The sequence below is a fragment of the Asterias rubens genome, chromosome 10 (assembly GCF_902459465.1).
Source record: "Asterias rubens chromosome 10, eAstRub1.3, whole genome shotgun sequence".
Taxonomy (NCBI): Eukaryota; Metazoa; Echinodermata; class Asteroidea; order Forcipulatida; family Asteriidae; genus Asterias; species Asterias rubens.
Genome location: NC_047071.1, coordinates 2,104,774 through 2,124,916, shown reverse-complemented (window position 1 = coordinate 2,124,916; position 20,143 = coordinate 2,104,774). Strand labels below are relative to the sequence as shown.

The following is a 20,143-nucleotide window of genomic DNA, read 5'->3' as shown; positions in this document are numbered from 1 at the left end:
TATTTATTGTGCTATAGCCCTGCATGTGTCCAATTTCAAATAGCTGCTGAAAAAGTTCTGCTTAAAAGAATTATGCTCATTTCTGCTAAGCAAAAATTGTGGCTCAGGATTTATCGTGGGTGATGACCTCAGGCATCGGGAGAATTTAGGTCATTTATTACATTAAATTGGGAATAATGTTACCCAAGAGAAAATAATTATGTAAATCTAGAGGTAACCAGAATCCATACTTCCCCCTCCTCAGTGAGATAATCAGAAATCTTTCATAACAGTAAAACTATGGAATTTTGATTACTTTTCTGCATGGCTGTGCTATAGAAAACCTTGTCCCAAGGTGAATTCCATGAGTGCATTTTGCGAAAAACATTGTGTCCTTCATCACGACAGTCATCCCCATTACATTTATTTTCCTTACGTACTTACTTACGTACAAAACAAAACCATAAAACCCCAGAAAACTACACTGTGTATCTCTACATAAGTAGCAACCGAATAATTATTGTTTGATGACAATGATAAATCAGAGCAGTCCGTTTGTTGTACACACGTTCACACTACCGCACACTGATATCTCTTTCACAAGAACATCCATCCTGAGCAATGACGCAGCCGGCCTGCTCATTGTGAGTGACACCAAGGACTGCATATTGATGATAAGATAATTCTGTGTGTCTTAAAAGTCACTTGAGGTTGTATATGCTTCAGGGAACGGACGATGTCTTAATCAGGCAAGCTCAATAGTATTTCTTTGCCTGGCCCTTGCTCCTTGGTCAGCCCATAGAAAGCCAAATGCATTTAGTGGCTACCCCTCCCCATCAGCACCCCTGGGGATCATTCAATTCACTCATAAACAATAAAGTCTTTTGCAAAGTTTATGTAGGTCGTGTCAAACTCATCATCTGATTTAAAGGCACTGCCATCGATTTCACAAAGAGTGAAGACTAGTCTTATCTCGAGTTACTCACCCTAATTCAGACTAGCGTTAAGTTTTTGATAACTCCTAGGACTCGTAACTCGGACTAGTGCTAAGTTTTTGATAACTCCTAGGACTTTTATTTTTTGTTTTTTATAACCACATTAAAAATAGTAATTGATAGCCCGTCACCCTACCCATTAGTCATGAAGATTAGTGCATTCACTTATAATTAGTTGTTTTTACAACAAAAGTTTTAAAGAAAACAAATCTGACTGGATTTCTTTTTAAATCATGAGTATTCCGCCAGGGCCCTATATACGTTCATGGTGTACAGCATTTTGGGATTACTAAACTGTACCGCTGCTTTAAACCTTATAAACCCATCACATAAGTAGTTAAAACAACATGGAAATTAAGCACCTCCCCCTTCCCTCACCCAGGAGGGTTTACACAGCCTCATCCCCCCCCCCTAACCTCCCTTCAGTGCAAATCATCCTAGGCACACACCTGTGCCAACGATTAAGCCAAACAAAATACCCCTACCCTATCGGCAACAAGCTGGCATTAGTAGCCACAGATTAGTGTGACTAGCATGCCTGGCTGTGCTGATTAAGCTTTCTTGAGCCGATGGAGCAGGAGATTCTGTCCCCCCGAAGATTCTGTCCCCCATATGGCAAACTGTGTATAAACTTCTTCTGATAGCGCCCTCTTTTGAATCAACCTCCTCCAGCCCATGTCGATTTCCCATATGGGGGACAGAATCTCCGGAGGACAGATTTCCCTGAGAGACCGGCATTAATGAGCAGAGGACTGATGAGTATCTTAAGACATGAACTTTGAGACCCCACAAGGAATATCTTGAGAACCCTACAAGGGATCTCAGCTTCAAATCCAATATGAACCCAATTACCCAAAGCATCTTGAATATCCAGCGAGGAATTGGAATGACTGACTTTACACAAAGTACAGTTAAAGGTGCATGGCGTGAGTAGTGATGGCTACAAACAAATGAGGCAGTATAACACATAACAAAAGTTCTCTAGTAGAGTTGTTCAGATCTTTCTTTAAAAATAATTTTGTTTGATGAAAATTCCAGTTCTTAAAAAATCTTTTGGGTTTTCAACAAAATTAGCTCATTCCAAAAACCACTTATGTATCGGACCTTTGACTGATGCACGAACAAGTAAAGTAAGTTTTTTTTTTCAAAGCATCTCAAGATCTGAAGCTTAACATGGCGTTAAACGCAAAACCCGAGGACTTACTGCAGTGTCATGTAAGACCAACCTCTTGGGTAAAAAAACCTTGTAATGCATTATTCCGTCACATTATAACTTAAGCTTTGAATCCACCCCAATCTGCTCTCTGTAGGAGAATTGTAGATGTGGCTGGAGTCAGGTTGCTCATAACAACTTTAAAGGCACTGGACACCTTTGCAGTACTTTGTGTATTCCTGCATTATGCATAACCACAAATCTGTGAAAATGTTGAATTAAAAGGACACAATCACCCTTGTACAAATTTGTATACTTTCAGATGACTTTCAATATTACTAATAAACAAATAAAATATTAAATTGAAAAGGACAGCAACTGTTCTTCCATCAATCATTATGTACCGATAATCATACCTATGAGTAAGAAAACCAACAAACCAACCAACCAACTTCAACCAACCAATACATTTTTTGCAGACCGTTTCTGCAAAATTCTTACAATAACTGCACACACAGACATTTAAAAAGGCCTTTTGTTGAATTGTCTGTGAGATGATACAAAATTCTTAAGCCCAGTTTACTGCAATTATGTAAAGTATGTAGGTATGGGAAAAGGCTCCCCACAGAGTCAAGTCCATCTGACTGTCCAGTCTGCAAAATGGCAACTCAAGCAGACAATGACGTTTGCCATTTCTTTTCTTATTCCCATGGAAGACATCTGACATTTATACTTAATGGCCAAAACCATGGCAACCAATCCTAGACATTGTATTTGCTCATTAAGTGAAAAAAAAAAAAATGCAGTTTTATAATCAGTTTATTAAGCGCTAATGTGTGCTTAATCTGTGGAGATGACAACAAAAGGACGCTTAAAAGAACAATTTTGCTACTTGTTTAAAATAAAAGATTCAATTTAATTAGATTTGGGCCACATCATTCATCTTTTAATCCCTTAGAAAACAATTGTTTTGTAATAATCATCATCGTATGCCCAGACAGGGTAAATATTGCTGATTTTATTTTAATTATTTAAAAATTATTTTAACAATGTCTGAGTGAACTGTGTAATACTCAATCCATCTTGTTCTTTATTTGCCATTAATTATTCGATTCACTCAATCGTCATTTAGCCTCCTTCCTCGTTTTATCTTCTCCTCTTCATTTAGCTTCCTTCTTCCCCAGTGTCCATTTAGTGACGGTATGCCACCACTGCTACCTTGTACCGGTCCCCATCCAGGATACACGTAAACATATTCACACATTCTAACCAATTTGTTGACTAGCGAAATATAACACCTCCCCGCTGTTGTCATGGAAACACAACACCTATGAATGCGTCAAGGCATCCGCTGTCAGGTCTTTTATATTCCCCAAAGTCTGTTTATTTGTCCCCAGCGAAAATTACTCTCCGGTGTCATTCAAATTACATCGTGTTGTGAAAATGACAAACTCGCTCTATGCGAGTTTTTCAAGTACAATACAAGTATACAATCACGTAAACTGCATACACAAATAGATCCCATCACCATGACATCCATCCAATTGAAAAGAAAAACACAGACTAACAACAATTTCCTTAAAATCCCATGCACTTAAAGGCTCGATTTTGGGGGGAAATCCACAAGATCAAATGTTTACTGGACTAGATGTTTTTTTTTAGCAGACCAGTCATAAGAAAAGATATGAACTTATTTGCACAAGCCCTAAGAGAAGATTTATCTTGATTGTATTATGGGCAAGTATTTTTCAATTCTCAACTGAACTGAAAAGTTTTATCAGACAGAAACCATCGTTGCAACACAAACACAGGACCACCTACTTGTCCTGTTATGCTTTAACTGGCCCATGGCTGAATTTACTGGCCTTTGGTTGGCCAGCAGTCCAGAGTAAATTTCAAGCCCTAAACTAGTGGGCCAGAGAAATACTTATATGTACAAAATGTTTTAAATAACAACAGTTCTGTAAAAATCTCTCTATAATATATTCAGAATACTCAGACCATCATTTTTGAAGAAGGGGTAGGTGCAATATTGCACTCCTCCAATCTCCTTGACCTTGTCTAAGGGACAGTGAAAAAAGCAGTCTTTAAAACTTAAAGTGGATTTGTTTAAGCTTTCTTAGAAAAAAAAACAGCAGGAAATAACCTTTCAAGGTGACATTTTAATTTGCTTTTATCATAAACAAGTCAAACCAATCACTGCAGTCCTGTAGGCTTATGCAGGTATGGATCACCAGGTATTGATCATCAGAAGTAATAACTTTTAACTTGATGAGCAATCAGGCTGTATTAAATCAGATTATGTATAGGGAGGCCGAAAAGCTAATCTCAATGATTTAAACATAAGCAGAGCATTTCTATGTCCCTAATTAGATTTTTTCAATGGAATATTAAATACTATCCCCAGATCTCTAATCTAAAGCCTGGTTCGTACTTCCTGCGAATTCAAATGCGAAGCGAAGTTTGACGTTCCATGGCTGTTTTCGCAGCGAATGTTTCATAGGAGTTGAACACTGTTGCAGATTGTTTGTTGCGAATTTGTGACGTCAGTATGAACAGGGCTTTAATCGTAAATTTATTTTTTTTTAAGGAATCGGTATGATTATGATGCATTAAATTATTCATAGGGTCCTTTTCTTCTCAGAAGAACGGCTACATTTTATTTTATGATGGATTTTTTTACAAGTAATTTCCTTTACTTCTTCTGGTTTTTAGCTTTTTGGTAGTTTTTAGTTATTTTGGTCGTCTCCCTAATATTTTTTGGATGGTTGTAAATATGTATGTCACTGCATATTTTGTCCTGTTCATCTTATTGTTCTTCCTTTCTATTTTACAATTTTATCTTGTGTTTTTAATCGTAAGATGCACACTGAAAAACAATTTTCAAGTTTTATAACGTGATGTTTATAAATGAGTTAATAATGAAGACATCAACAGGCCATTATAGCGCAGCAACCATTGAGGAGGCTAAGTGGGATGTGATATTATAAAAGATGCATTAGGACTGACCTTCATGTTCCTGGCTTGAGTGTTTTCTGTTGTTAAACTCCATTAATACACCACATGATGACAAATTTACTTCATACTTGGAAGAGTAGGTGTGTCAGTCATAGACAGACTGTCAGACACAGGGGCGAGCAATTGTCTGGGGAGATGGTTAACATGTTACAAAATTAGATGAAGATAAAAAAGCAACTTGGCCTCTCTGCATGCTCCTTAATGTAATAAATGATGCTTTGATTTTGCTAATGCACATTGGTGTTTGATGTATGGCAAGATATCAAGACAATTAGGATATTGAGTGATGACTCTCGTCCCAGGGCCTGTTTTAAAGGGCCTGTTTTAAAGGCACCGGTGGATTTCACAAAGTGTTAAGACTAGTTTTTATCTGGAGTTAAGGACAAGGAACTCGTCCTTACTTAGGACTAGCCTTAAGTTTGTAATATCTCCTACATTTCTCGTCCTAAGTTTTTAGTGAAATTGACCCTTGGACACCTTTGGTAATTGTCAAAGACCAGTATTCTCACTTGGTGTATCCCAACATAATGCATAAAACAAAACAAAACAAACCTATGAAAATGTGGACTCAATTGGTCATTGAAGTTGCAAGAGAATCATGAAAGAAAAAACACCCTTTTTGAACAAATTTGTGTGCTTTCAGATGCCTAATAAAAGGCTTCAGGCCTGAAGTCTTTTAATACTTGAGTGAGAAATTACCTCTTTTCCATAAACTACATTACTTCAGAGGGAGCCATTTCTCACAATTGTGTATATCAAACAGCTCTCCATTACTCTTTACCAAGTGAGTTTTTATGCTTACAATATTTTGAGTAATTACCAATAATGTTCGGTGCCTTTAACGGCTGGTGCTTTTAGCAGGCCTTGGATTAGATGAAGGGCGTGGCCTAATTCGCCCCTGCTTTTGGTCTTAATTCCTTAAAAAGCTTCCCATAGATTTTCCATCTGAAGTGCCCTTTGCAAAATGAACATGAAAATGACCTAACCCTCTGCTGCAAGAGGGAATTTCAGAGCTGTGCTTAACATGGAAATCCCCTTTTATGGCATATAGAATTACATGCTTGATAGGGTGCTATAGCGCAGAAAGCAGCGCCATAAAAATGGTGCTACTTCTTTTAAACACAATGCAAAAATGAAAATGAAAATGAACTTGCCCACTGAAAGAGGAAATTTCAGAGCTGTGCTTATAACATGGAAATCCACTTTGAAGCCAGAAGAATTACATGCTTGATTGGGCGTTATAAGCGCATAATGCCAAGGTGAGCAGCAACATAAAAATGGGCCTACTTCTTTTGCAACACAATGCACAAAGACATCAGATTTTCAAAAGATTAAAGACTACAAATACTTACTATTGTCAAGATATAAAAAACATCAAATTTGTCTTCCCTGTGTAAAGGAGAATACATACAAGAGAGGCATATCAACAACAGTCAACAAGAATACCAATTACAATTTACATAAATATACAAATATAAATTATTGTGTAAAAAGTACAAAATATAGAAGTAAACCAAGTTATCTCGACCATCTACATGTACTATTTTTAAAAGCTTAATTGCACTATAGGCAGAAAGGAATCCTCAAATCTGTTAGTCTTTATGTAGTTGTTGGACGGCTTGGACCCTGCCTAAGTGATTTTGGGCAAGCTTTTTCTATGATCAGAATCAGCCACATATATCGAAAAATTATCAATACAAGGTTTCAGCTTGTTTCATTTTATGCTTTTTAATTCTGAGATGTTTTGAAGAAAACAAATCTTGACATTTTATTTGATAATTACGAATTGGTAATGGATTAATCATTGGAAAATGACATATAGATAGAAAATGTGGAATGTGAATAAGTGGGTAAATAATGGATCTTGGATGGGCGACTCTCCTCAAAGCATTGCTGCAGTCCTATAGAGAAGGCGAGTTGCAAATGTTGTTTGTTTTGTGCTGCGAGGCACTTTGTCAAATCACTTGGTGCTGGGTTTATTGCAATAGTTGGTGTGGTAGGGGAAGATAAATGAGTTGGTCCTAGGAGAGATAAGCATCTCATCACCTGTGTTATTGCTGGTGAATGTTGAGGCAAATAGAGAGGTGGTGAAAGTGGCACAAACTTCCTCTGATAGCAGGTTTTTAAGTTTCTTGGTCTTCTTTTTAAGTTTCTTTCTCTTCTTTCTTTATCTAGACTCATCTGTTTCACGTTTATAAAGACAAAATTTCCTCTGGTCTGGCTTCTCAGCTGATGATGTACATGTATGTGCCTGGGTGTCGTATACTGGCATGGCTTGACCCGTATGGTGAATGAGATGTCCTGTCTGCCTTTTAAAAATGCAACTCTTTATTTTTTGAGGAGCAGGTTATTTGTTGAAATTTTTTTTGTGGTATGATGGTCAAAGGCGCTACTGGGTCACATGTTCCACCTTGTCACTCACTGACTAATTGGACAGAACAGTGCCTAGGCACACAGTCTCCTTTCTTCTCACACCCTTTATTAGGGCTTTAGTTTTGCTTTAGTTTTTCGCCTCCCACTTTCAATTTCTATAAAAAACTGTTTATAAATGCATCAAACGTTTTTTAAAGCTTGCCTTTCGACACTTGATTCTTACTCAACACAGGGGGAAGCTTCATATAACTGAAAAAAATGTTGTTGGGCTTTTAAGCTTCCTACAGCATCCCTCCTAAAGAAAATACCCTAGCTATACTGGCGAAAGGTGAAAAAAGTACTGTCCATTTTTATGCATTGCATCAATCACAGGCCTAAACTACAAATGCTTGGCTCGAATGACATACTTAAATACAGTAATAGTGCAATAGTCCTGGTTCCTGCTCACAACCCTGGAGTTCTTTGGCACAGTTACATGATTCATGACTAGAGGAGAGGCGACTGATATCCAACGCTAAGTACACAGACAGTTTTTTAGAGGTTGTAAATGTGCATTCCTGAGAAATTCCACTTGGCCTCTCAAACCATTTAAACATTTTTTCTCAAAATATGCTAATAGATCTTAAAGGCACTGGACACTATGGGTGATTACTCAAAATAACTGTTGTCAGCATAACAACTTATCAAGCAATAGAGAGCTGTTGATAACATTGTCAGAAACAGCTCCCTCTGAAGTAACATAGTTTTTGAGACCTGTAGTAATTTCTTACTCAAATATCAAAGGCTTCAGTCTTTGTTTATATGCATCTAAAAGCACACATGGCAAAAAAGGGTTTTTTTTTCTTTCATTATTCTCTTGCAACTTCGATGATGACCAATTGAGCCAAAAATTTCACAGGGTTGTTATTTGATGCATATGTTGGGTTACGCCAAGTGAGAATACTGGTCTTTGAATATGAGTGCATTTAACTAGAACAAGTAACAGGACTGTGCATTGGGATACTATCTGATCTCATCCCTAACACAGAACCCAAACGTTCACTATTCCAAATGGGAGTCGTATGTCCAACAACCAAATCTACCAATCAGTCAATAGCAGAAAAAGAATCGCTGAAGTGTAACTGTACACCTGTGTAAATTTGCCAGTCCAATGTGCAAAGGACTGAGAGTGAGAAAGAAAAGGGCAGGACAATCAGGGTCTCTTTCTTATTCTACTCAGAAGACAGAGGATGTCTTAGAAGACGGTGGGAGCGGAGAGTGTGTGGACTTTGTAGTTTAGCTGAGCAAAAAAAAGAGCTCTCAGAGTAGGATTGAGGACACCGCTTTTTGAGGTGTCAAATCACCGCTGACATTTGTAGGTTGATGATTGGTCAATACACTGGCTGGACGGTGGATACGGATCTCTCATCTAGAGTTTCCGCTCTGGGAATGCAAAAGGACCTTTTCTTTTGCAGTCGTCCGATGATACACTTAAATCCGCGGACACTCAAACTGAACGGCACTTTTAACACATATAGATGATTTATAGGGACACTTTGTCAACCACTTCTCAAGACTATTTCAGGATAAGGGGCTTTGGATTGGTACTATTTACAAGCAGTCACCAGATAAGAGTCGGATACACTTATATCCGCAGAAACTAAAGCTGAATGGCTTTTAACACATAGATGACTTTAAGGGCCATTTTGTCAACCACTTCTAAACAACTATTTCAGAGAAATGGGCTTTGGATTGGTGCTAATTACAAGCAGTCATCTGATAAGTATAAATCTGCGGAAACTAAAACTGAACGGTGGAAACTAAAACTGAACGGCACTTTTTAACACATGTACATGTAGATGATTTATAGCAGCATTTTGTCAACCACTTCTAAGAGACAATTTCAGAGAAATGGGCTTTGGATTGGTACTATTTATAAGATATATCAGTAAACTAATATGCAACAGAAAGATGGAGGTGTTTTCAATGTTTACTCCATGCCATAGATGATTTATATGGCATTTTTTTTTAACAACTTCTATTATTTCAAAGTAATGGGCTTTGGATTGGTACATGTATGTTATTAATAAGCAAATTAATATGAAATAGAGAGTTGGATGTGGTTTCAATGTTAACTCCTCTTGCCAAGAAACCATGTTTAATTTTGTTCGGCTGTCACAACAAAAAGGGGAAAATGTCCTTAAGATTTAAAATTAAGCAATTTTAATAATGAAAGTACTACAGAGAAATAACACTTTTTGTGTACAAACTCTTCCTGTCAGGCTTGATATTAATTTGGACTTCAGAAAAAAAAGTAGGAATATTTGATTGGTTACAAGGACTAGCTGACCTACTTCTTAGGCTCTCAAACTTTTTAGGCTTATCAAAATTGTTAAAATTTTTCCTTGGGCAAAACACAAAAAAGTGGAAAAAATCAGACTAAAGTTTGAAGAATATCCTGCCTGCGTACTGATCTACACCTAAACTAATGTACGTCATTATTTGCAGTTTTAAGGCAAACACGGTACATTTGTTATCAGCTGAGGCAATCCTAAATTACACTTCAGTTTTGACGGCTGATTCTGAATGCTCCATCGGATAACATCACTTCCACTTATTGGGGTTTATTATCACACTTTATCATGCCACTCCAGTCTTCACATGAATGCAATTCCGTTGCGGCTCTTTGTTACTGATAAAACGGCACATTCAAAGAGTTGATGTTCCCATTCAAAGAGTTGATGTTCCCATTCAAAGAGTTGATGTTCCCATTCAAATGGCATAATTAACGGATTCACACTTATGTGTCAACTGTCAAGACAAAACAATCCCTGCATGTAAGCACTCCATTTGTCTCTCATGGGAAACCAAAGTCAAATTAATTATTTAAATCCAAAATTTATGTGGGGGAATCATTGGGATGCAACTCTCATTTTATTTTATTTATTTTTTGCAACATCAAAATAAGCACAACATCTGTGTGAAAATATACCCTAAAAGGCACGAGTTCGAATCCCACCTGAGTCATTTGCCTGTGGATTTTTCAAACAAAACTTAGGAAAGTAGAGAAAATATAAGAATTGTTTACCCAATTTGCAATTTTTTCTTGAAAATGGGACCATCGAATTTGAGTAAAACATTTAAAAGTACATGATGAAAGATGTACATGGATTATGATGTACAGTGTACACTATGTACAGTGTACACCGTGAAGACCCTAAATTCATTTATCATCAGTCAGCTTTTTAAAAGTATGGAAGTTGTGTCTCTTGTTCAATGATGTAAACAAAATTTAAACTATACATACTGAAAAAATTAATGTAGTAAACAATTTTGTGCAATACCCTTGAAGTTATACTCACCAACATCATCGACTGACTGTTTTGACTCATATTGCAACTAACATCACATTATGTCGTTTGTTGCTGCGAGTCGATCGTTTATTGCCCAGTCGGCAGTGTGCCTCCAATGGCGCGGAACACGGGAGAAATTACTGCGGCATCTATAAGAAAATATATCAAGTAGAAACTATCGGATTAATGCATGGGATTGGACGGTGGCCAACTGACCGTCCAACCGTGAGATGGTCCGGTCTTGTACGTGACTTCCCTGCATGATGGGGGGCTCTGATGGTCACTGCATAAGACATGAACGATATAGTGAAGACCCTTTTCAATGCAGGAATTACTTCTGCAAATGTCATCTGAACATCTCCCACTCTTTACAGGCTTAATCTCCATGGAACGCACATACACATATGGAATTAGATCGCATGCAAGAGAGACAAAGGAAAGAAACAATGATAATCTTTATTAGAATTGGCTAATTAGATTTTTAGAAAACTGTACTTTATAGAGAAAAATAGTAATTTTTGTATTTTCATTGAAAAATCGTAAGAATTACGACAAAATTGTACTGGTTGGCAGGTCTGCCCATCTACACGCAGTGCTGAGAAAATTACGGAAAAGATTCTAGACGTCAGATTAAAAAAATTACATTTTAAGGATATAAATTGAGTATTTTGATATTTGTACAATGTTTTTCAGTATTTTAATTTGGTACACTTAAATTTTGAGGTTGTATGTTTCTGTCAAAAAATTTCTGTATTATTTTGCCTAGTTTCACCAGTTCGGGAGAAATTGTACACACTGAAAAATATCCCCTCTGTGTTTTGTCTTGATGTCTCAATTTTTAAAAAAAAATTTGTGTCCAGTAAATCAGTATTGTTGATCTCATTTATGGAAAACAACATCTCTTGATGCTGACGTTACCAAATTAAAAATGATTTTTAAATCAAAGGGAAGTGTGTTTTACTCAATGTAAAATAACCATTTCTAAGGCTGTGTTCCTACATGTAAATATCCAATAATGCAATACTTCATGTAGCAGGAATTTAATCCATTATGTATTTGCCCCGCAAACAAATATCAAACCTATGACCAAAAATACTGAATTGTTGAAGCAGGAAAACAACATTCCAGATCCCTTCAGACATGTCAGATCCGAAAGGACTTTGATCAATGCACTTGCGTACACTGTGATGCTTCCAAATTCGTCAATGCAATCTTTCACTTTACGATGCGCAAAATAGAAGTAATTAATCATGGACATTCTTGGGTTTGTTTGCGGATCATGATGCAGTTTTCCTGACTACACTCTAGGTACTCTTTGATCAAAAGGGTCATTGATACGACACATTCATGCTGTACAGGCCTGCTGAATAGGGACAAATAAAAAGGTTTGTTTTGCTTTTTTAAAGGACCATCCGGTTTTCAATCAAATTAAAATCCTTTTTTTACTACACTTGTTTGTACTCTTTGACTGAAAGGGTCATTGATACGAGACATTCATGTTGTACAGGCCTGCGCTGAATGGGGAGACATCAAAAGGTTCAAAATTTGCTTTTTTGAAGGAAATTACTCTGGGTTTTTAATCAAATTAAAATCATTTTTTTGTAACTACTTTTGTACAGACATTTTGATCAAAATTAAAGGGTCATTGATACGACACATTCATGTTGTGCAAGCCCCCTCAATGGTTGGAAATCAAAAGCTTCAAGTTTTCCTTTCTAGAGGAAAGTACATGTACACGTGTGTACCTTCTTCCGTTTTTTAATCAAATTAAAATCCTTACAGTCCATTTTTGATTTAATTTTAAAATGCATTTCTCTTTGTCATTAAAGGGTGCTACATGTGGTAATATTAGTAAATTATAAATGATTTCCACATAGTATTTTGTAGTCATTGTGGGAAAGCTTTCATTGAAATGTTTTTGCTTGATAATGCTTCAGTTTTGGACAAACAAAGTAAAAATCTTGGGAGAAAACCAATGGGAAAAGGTGAAAAAACAATTCACAAGATTTGTTTTCACTAATTTTCTTGTGACTCTGAATACCCAGGGCCTGTGTTAAAACATTCTGGCACCTCATTTGAATTCAGCGTGCTTAGGCTTCAGAAACTTCAGAAATTTGAGTCCATTATTCCTTCACAGTTTTGAAGATGTCCTGGCGAGAACCCTGACACGGTGCTTCAGAAAATTGACTCGGAGATTGAAATCAATAACTACTTGTCATGCCACTAGCGTACGTAAAAAACATGCGTGCTAATCGTTTGGTAGTAGGCCTACATGCAGATACAATGCCCAAGTTTTAATTGCTCGCATGACCTTAGGTTCAACAGCATGGCCTGGTATGTATAATAAAAAAACTATGGTGGACATTCTATGCATGATGCATCTTGAGTCTTGACAACACTTTAAAGATACAATATTATTCATATTAAATCAGAATAACAAATCTGTGAAAATTTGGACTCAATTGGTCATTGAAGTTGCAAGAGAATTAAAGACATACCACCCTTGTTGCACAAATTTGTTTGCTTCCCACATGCATCTAAAGTTAAATTCAACAGTTGACTCTGTGTTGTTCCAGGTTTTTGAATGCAGGCTTTTTTCCATAGATTTGTTGCAGGGCTTAAAATTTGGGGTGATATTCTAATATTTTAGTGAAAATTATCTCTTTCTCACAATGTTTTATACTATCACTATCTCGTCATTACTCGTTAATACCAAGTAAGTTTTTAAGATAACAATCATCTTGAGTAATTACCAATAGTGTCCAGTGCCTATAAGCCAAATTGAATCAATTATAAAACAAGCCATTAGACATTTTCAATTTGCTGCTTCATGAAGATGTCCGTACTTGTAGATTCCGACTCTGCCTCAGCTGGGGTCAAACAAAAGTGTCCAGTTACAATCAATTAATTTTCATAACCTTTCACATGATATCTTTTGAGATCTGGTAATTACATATGTGTGATATTCAAGATCTGAAATTTGAATTGCGGCCATTTTTTAACATGGGTTTCTTTACGGAATTTTGAATGGATACACACACAAAATGTTGTGACCCTTCAACAGTTGACTCTGTGTTTTTCCAAGGTTTTGTCATAGATTTATTGGAGGGCTTAAGTTTATGGTTAGATTCCAATGGAACATAGGACAAAAGGGATACAAGATAGGGATACAAAAATATGTCTTTGAATGTATGATGGAAGTTGTAATATTGCTTTCAATTCATCCGTAGGCCTACTGATAGCAAAACCTGATGGAAGTTGCAATAATGCTTGCAATGCATCCTTCTGCTGCGACAAAATGTAGGCCTACAGATTGCAAACCTGATGGCCACAAAGTCTAAGATTCTGTCACTGGCATCCGATATAGTGCAGTCCTGCGTGAATTCGATTGGGCCAATAATAAAGACTATCAGACATCATAGATCTGCCCAGACACCATGGGTCATTGATTGCTATATCCTGGGCGAGCTGAATATTCCATGTTTAAGCTGGTGAAATAAGTATCAAATGACAGCGTTTCCCTAGGAACAGGAAATATGATGTGTCTGTCGCTTCAAAGTCTCATTGAAGTTGACAAAATAGGCAATAGTTCCAAGCTTTACTGACAATATGAATGATAAATGACTATGGACTATTAACTGCTGATTGGCAATTTTTCATTTTTATGAAAACAGCGCAGTAGGAGCAACTGACTGGATCGCTGACAACAATGCTCGGATGACGGTCCTACGTCATTAAACAATCAAAACAGGTGCATTGTATGCTGTGTCAGGATGTCAAAACAAGATATAATTGCGTCATTGTGTGTGTACTTTTACCTCAATCACTCTTATCACGACAGGCTCCACAAATGGCATCTTCAAAGATGATGTCCTCGTTTTCAAATCATAATGTAAAAGAGTTTGATATAAACCGCAAGGGAAACTGATTGGGTACATATTTTAAGCGATTTGGGGTTGAACTAAGAGAAAATTGTCTAAAATGAGAGTTGAATAAACATTCAGTTTTCAGTATTACAGTACTTGTTTTAGTTTTTTAATTTAAGCAGAATTTTTGTTTAAAGCAATACTGTGCTGAAGCAATACTGTGCTGAAGCAGCACTATAAAATTTTGCCCAGATGTGACTCTCAGCATGCCGAGGCCAAACCCATGACAGTCTAATGGTCATCCTAGAACTGATGGTGAATATAACTCATTTTGTAACTGTTAACAAGCATAGGCCTAATGCTTAGCAGACAAATGTTAACCAATTATTTGTTGTGCTCCAGCACGCTCAATGTAAGTTGGGCCCCATGCGACTCTCAGTAAGCCAAGGCCAAACCCATACAGTATTAATACCCTAGAGGACTGATGACGGTGAGTGCACTCTTTAACTCCACTTGTAACCGTTTAAAACAAGCATAATTGTGCTTAGAAGAAAACTGCTAAGCTAAATATGGTGCTCAATCAGCTCAATGACAATTAGGCCCATCAGATTTGACTCTCAGCAAGCCGAGGCCAAACCCATACAGTCTAATAAAACCCAAGGACTGAGATGGTGAATGCACTCTATAAAAAATAGATACAAAATGTGACGGTGCTTGAATAATTTAAAAGTCCATTCTGACGACTATCAAGGTTCTGGGCACTCATGCATTTCAATCAACTTTTTGCAAAGTTCCCTCTCCGGAGCAATTCACCAAGATTCAATCTTCTCTGCAGGTGTTTCAATTCACAGGTAGGCCTGTGCAAAGATGCGTTACCATGGCGATAGCTTTAAAAGGACACAGGGAGGAAGGAGTCTACAGGTAAGAACAGACCAACTGGTTCAAGTTTTGGGCCCAATTTCATGCAGCTGAGTAAACAGCCGATTATGTGCTTACTACATGATTTCCATTTCATAGCGCTGCTTACCGATTAGCACACGAAAAGGCATGCTTGCCTTCCAGTGCTTACTTGCTAAAATTTAATGATGTAAAAATACAAATCCCTTGTGAGCGCGCAAGATGGCTGCCAAATTTTCTTGTTTTCCTGTGAAATATTACACGTAAGCAAATGTTTCTGCTGCAGTAAGAACGAAAATTTGCTTACAAGTAAACAATGAAATTGGGCCCTGTTCACTGGTGGACTGTCCATCCATGAATGCCCTGTTTGTATGCTAGGCATGCTCATGTGATTCGATGCTACCACTCATTCACCGAAAAGGCATTCCAGACCACGCTCATGGTGTGCAAATCATTAAGAAAATTTATGCAACTTTCCAATTACCTGTCACTGGAGATTATAATATTCCTCCTTAAAAAAAATAAGTAGGGTGAAAATGGAGCTTCATCAGTCCCCTGCTCCCAGCTGGTTATGCCTAATTATTTTGAGTTATTACCAATAATATGTGGAGTAATTACCAATAATATTGTCCAGTGCCACTGAAATCTTTTTACATTCTAACCTTAATACTTCAAATTGAAATTTCTCTATAGAAAGCTGCTGTTTATAGGCTTCTTACCAAAATTTTGTATTGCCATTAATTTTAAGAGTAGTATGGGGGCCTACCAAACATACACCTTTCCTTTAAGTCAATTCTGTAAAGATTTTGCTGAAAAAAACCATGAAGAACTGCCCATAATGTTAAGCAGAGCGAAGTGTGAGACTACGTAACTTTAACCAAGGTGTCGTCTCCCCGATGCACAGTACAAATATCACACCCGGGAATAATTGCAATGTAATTTTCATGACAGCTCTTCAACAAGGTGACTCCAGGCTGTTTTTAAAGCAAAAACAATAATAGCAATGAACGGAATGAAAATCTATTGATTGTTTTTTTTTTTTTTCATTAGAAAGTTACCATGAGGATTGAGGAAGCTGTAAAAACACTTGGGAACCAGAATAAATATTGTAAATTGCCACGAACTATTGACAGCAGCTCTAGGGTTTTTTCTTCTCTTACACTGTCTATAGGTTACCATGCAGTTTTGTACCATTTTAAAGACACTGGACACTATTGGTAACGAGATAATAATGGAAGAAAAACTGCCTTGTCGCACGAAGTTGTGTGCTTTCAGATGCGTAATTTCGGGACCTCAAATTCAAATTTTAAGGTCTCGAAATCAAATTCAAATATTTCAATGGAAAATTAGTTCTTTCTCAAAACACTACGATACTTAAGAGGGAGCCAGTTCTCACAATGTTTTAAACTATCAACAGCTCTCCATTGTTTGTAGTACCAAGTAAGTTTTTGTGCTAGCAATTATTTTGAGTAATTACCCCAGGGGTCGAAATTGTCACTAGCCCGCTAGCCCGGGACTACCAGATTAACAGCCGGGCTACTCATTTTTAAAAAATGCAAAAATCATCATCACAAACAATACTGAACTGTGCTATGAATGATGTATTGTAAAGTTTGTGCCGTGACTCAAGACATAATGTGTCTTTTGGGCTACCAAAATCTCATCAGGGCTACTAAAATTTCTTGGTTACTAGCCCTGCTGACTACCATGAAAATACACTTAATTTCTACCCGTGATTACCAATAGTGTCCAGTGCCTTTAAAGAACACTGTATTGTTGTAACAGGCACATTCATTACAAGCCTCAAGGCTTTCAGGATGATGCCTCCATGTGCAAATGTGGTTGTTCTGTTGAAATTAATCAGATATTAAATGTAAACTATTATAAATACGGGTGGTGCGTTGTATTGTTACAGTGGCTAAAGAATTACAGGCGAAAAACATAGCTGGTTTTTGTTATTCTTCAAATCCTTTACGTACATGTGGTTGGACTGTATTCATGAGTTAAATTTATTGCACAATTTCATCATGTTACAAACTCTTCTAACTATGCAATTTTACTCTGAACAACTAGCATTACATGCATTCAGATAGATTAACCCTCCACAATTCACAATTTTGTTGCCAACAATTTTTATGATCTTCAATATTGTCCTATCCCCGGGGACCATGTCCTGTGTCTTAAAAAGGTAATTTTGTGTCTCCCCCACCCCCCTTTCCCCGTATGGCTAATATTGTGTAGAAATTTGTTGTGAAAACTCGCTATTCAAGTGTTCAGCCAATGTTATTAACCTACATGGGGGACACACACACACTGTGTGACAAAATCTAATCGCTCTCCTTAGCTCCCTTCACGATTATCTAGTTGGGTTGGGACGGAACATGGCCATCGATGCCAACTCGAAATAGTTGCTTCCTATACGTGGGGCTATTGAAAAACGAATGAAGACGCAAGACGACTGACAGAGCACGACAGAGTCGAGTGACAATCCATTGAACTTGAATTACGATAACACAACTCACTACTCAGTGATAGCTAAATTCATCAAATAATACTTGGCAGATGTAGCAATAAATAAAATGAACACACTTACCCAATTCCTGTCAATCAAAACCCGTGAAATGCTCGTCTTTTCAACACGTCTTCTACAACTCCACACTCGCTGTCACCTTTGAATTGCTGCATGCAGTTTGTGCTCTAGTTTTCAGATGTGTGTGAAAGTTTGTTATTGTCGAGCGCCCTCATGTGTTCAATGTACCCCCCCCCCCCCCAAGCCGTGTCATGCCACAGAAGGGCTCAACAAGTGCAAATTGCTAAATACACTGTATTAAACAAATACACAACAAATACTTAAAAGTCTCACAGCTTTGTACAGTAAGATAAAAATATTCATTGACTCTTTAATTTAATCATCTGGTCAATTTAGTGTGGCCCGTCGAATTATTCTCCCGCCAAAAGCAAAAACACAAACGTCCCTGAGCATCACAATCTTGAAAAAGTTATGTATACCTTTCTACGGTACGGAGCCCCTCGACTCGAGGGACATTTAACTTTTCCACAAACCGTGACCAACTTAGGATTTTTTTTACGCTAACCGCGTCTCTCTTTTTTTCTGTTGGCCCTATAGAATTGCCATCTTATAATAATGTTCGTTTTTGTTTTTTTTAAGGATTCCCTTCCCCCACTCCCCCCTCCCCCCCCCCCCCCCCCCAATTGAAAAAACACCACGACATTTTCAGCATTTTTTAATGTACAAAACAAAATTGACACACACAGATGAACCCGTGCGAAGCCAACTGCATGAGTTTGAAAGTTTGAGTTTGAATGTTTTATTTTACCACGTGTCCCCGATCTTCTCTTAGGATATCATTGGTCTGTGTAGGCGGAAAGTTTTGTGAGTAATTTTGTTTCTTGCCAGCACATATTCCTCCAGAATTATTGATGCTTGCATACACTATAACTGTTATTACAAAATATCAATAATTAGGACCCTAAGGCCTTTGTGTTTATACTCAAACACAGTTTATTAATACTAATTTTTTTTAAACGTCACCGTGCCTATATTCAATTTCAGTTTAAAGTTTCTAATATTCATCCCAATACTTCCATACAAAGACTTTGCCGGTGTCAGAAGCAATTGTGTCCGCCATGCAATACTGTCCGCTCCGAACACTTTTGCATATGCAATCGTGTCCGGGGCTATGCAATTTAAACCGTCCGGTGGACATGTACATGACCGTACATGTAAGCGAGCGTGCTTGTACTGAACCATACGTATAGCAGCATGAATATTCACGTATTTTTATTATTGCGGCGAAACATTTCCCATGTCATTCATGACATGCACTTTTGTTTTTGCTTGTAAAAAAATGGCAAACGTGTTCCGTCGACCAAGGGCGTTTAATTTACTGCAAGGGCGGTTTTGCACGGGGGCGGACACAACTGCATATGCAAATGTGTTCGGGCGGACACAATTGCATTATGCAGCAGCGTCCGGCGACACGATTGCATATGCAAAACCGTCCGGCGGACATTATTGCATATGCAATAATGTCCTCCGGATAGTATTGCATAGAGGACATAATTGCATGCGGTACACCGGAACACCGTAAAAAACCCGAAAACACATAAAAGAAAAAACGGGAACTGCAAAGGCAGAACTTATTTCCCAGCTAGCCCGAGTATTATTTTTTTTCTCGCCATACTAATTCCGCCTTGAATATCTTTCCTGATGAGTCGAGCCAATCTTTAGTTTAGTTTAGCCTGTTTTGACGGTGTTTTTTAATGTTGAGACTTCTTCTTAAAAAAACATAGGTATGACCTAGGGAGAAATTCGTCCTCGTGGCTCAACCTAAAACATTATTTGATCATCAAGCCATACAAATTGTTAAATATTGCAAGTTTTCATATTAGTTTACTTTTCAAAATAATATTAAGTTTTTACTCCATACAAAATAAAATAATGACTGCGGAATGTTTGGTAGCGCGACCGGCGAGCGAGTCCCTATCTTTGAGAACGCACTCGCGCTG

General features: G+C 37.5%; 1 protein-coding gene across 1 annotated transcript in view; it reads right to left on the bottom strand.

Annotated features, from left to right (window-relative positions):
• LOC117295716 overlaps positions 1 to 18,270 on the bottom strand; it is a 44,419-nt gene extending 26,149 nt beyond the window's left edge. The window contains exons 1-3 of the mRNA XM_033778430.1: positions 18,207 to 18,270; positions 10,860 to 10,999; positions 5,137 to 5,272 (exon numbers count right to left, since the gene is read on the bottom strand). The gene's annotated coding sequence lies outside the window, so the exon portion shown is untranslated. The remainder of the gene's footprint in view (positions 1 to 5,136; positions 5,273 to 10,859; positions 11,000 to 18,206) is intronic.
• Positions 18,271 to 20,143: the final 1,873 nt, after the last annotated feature.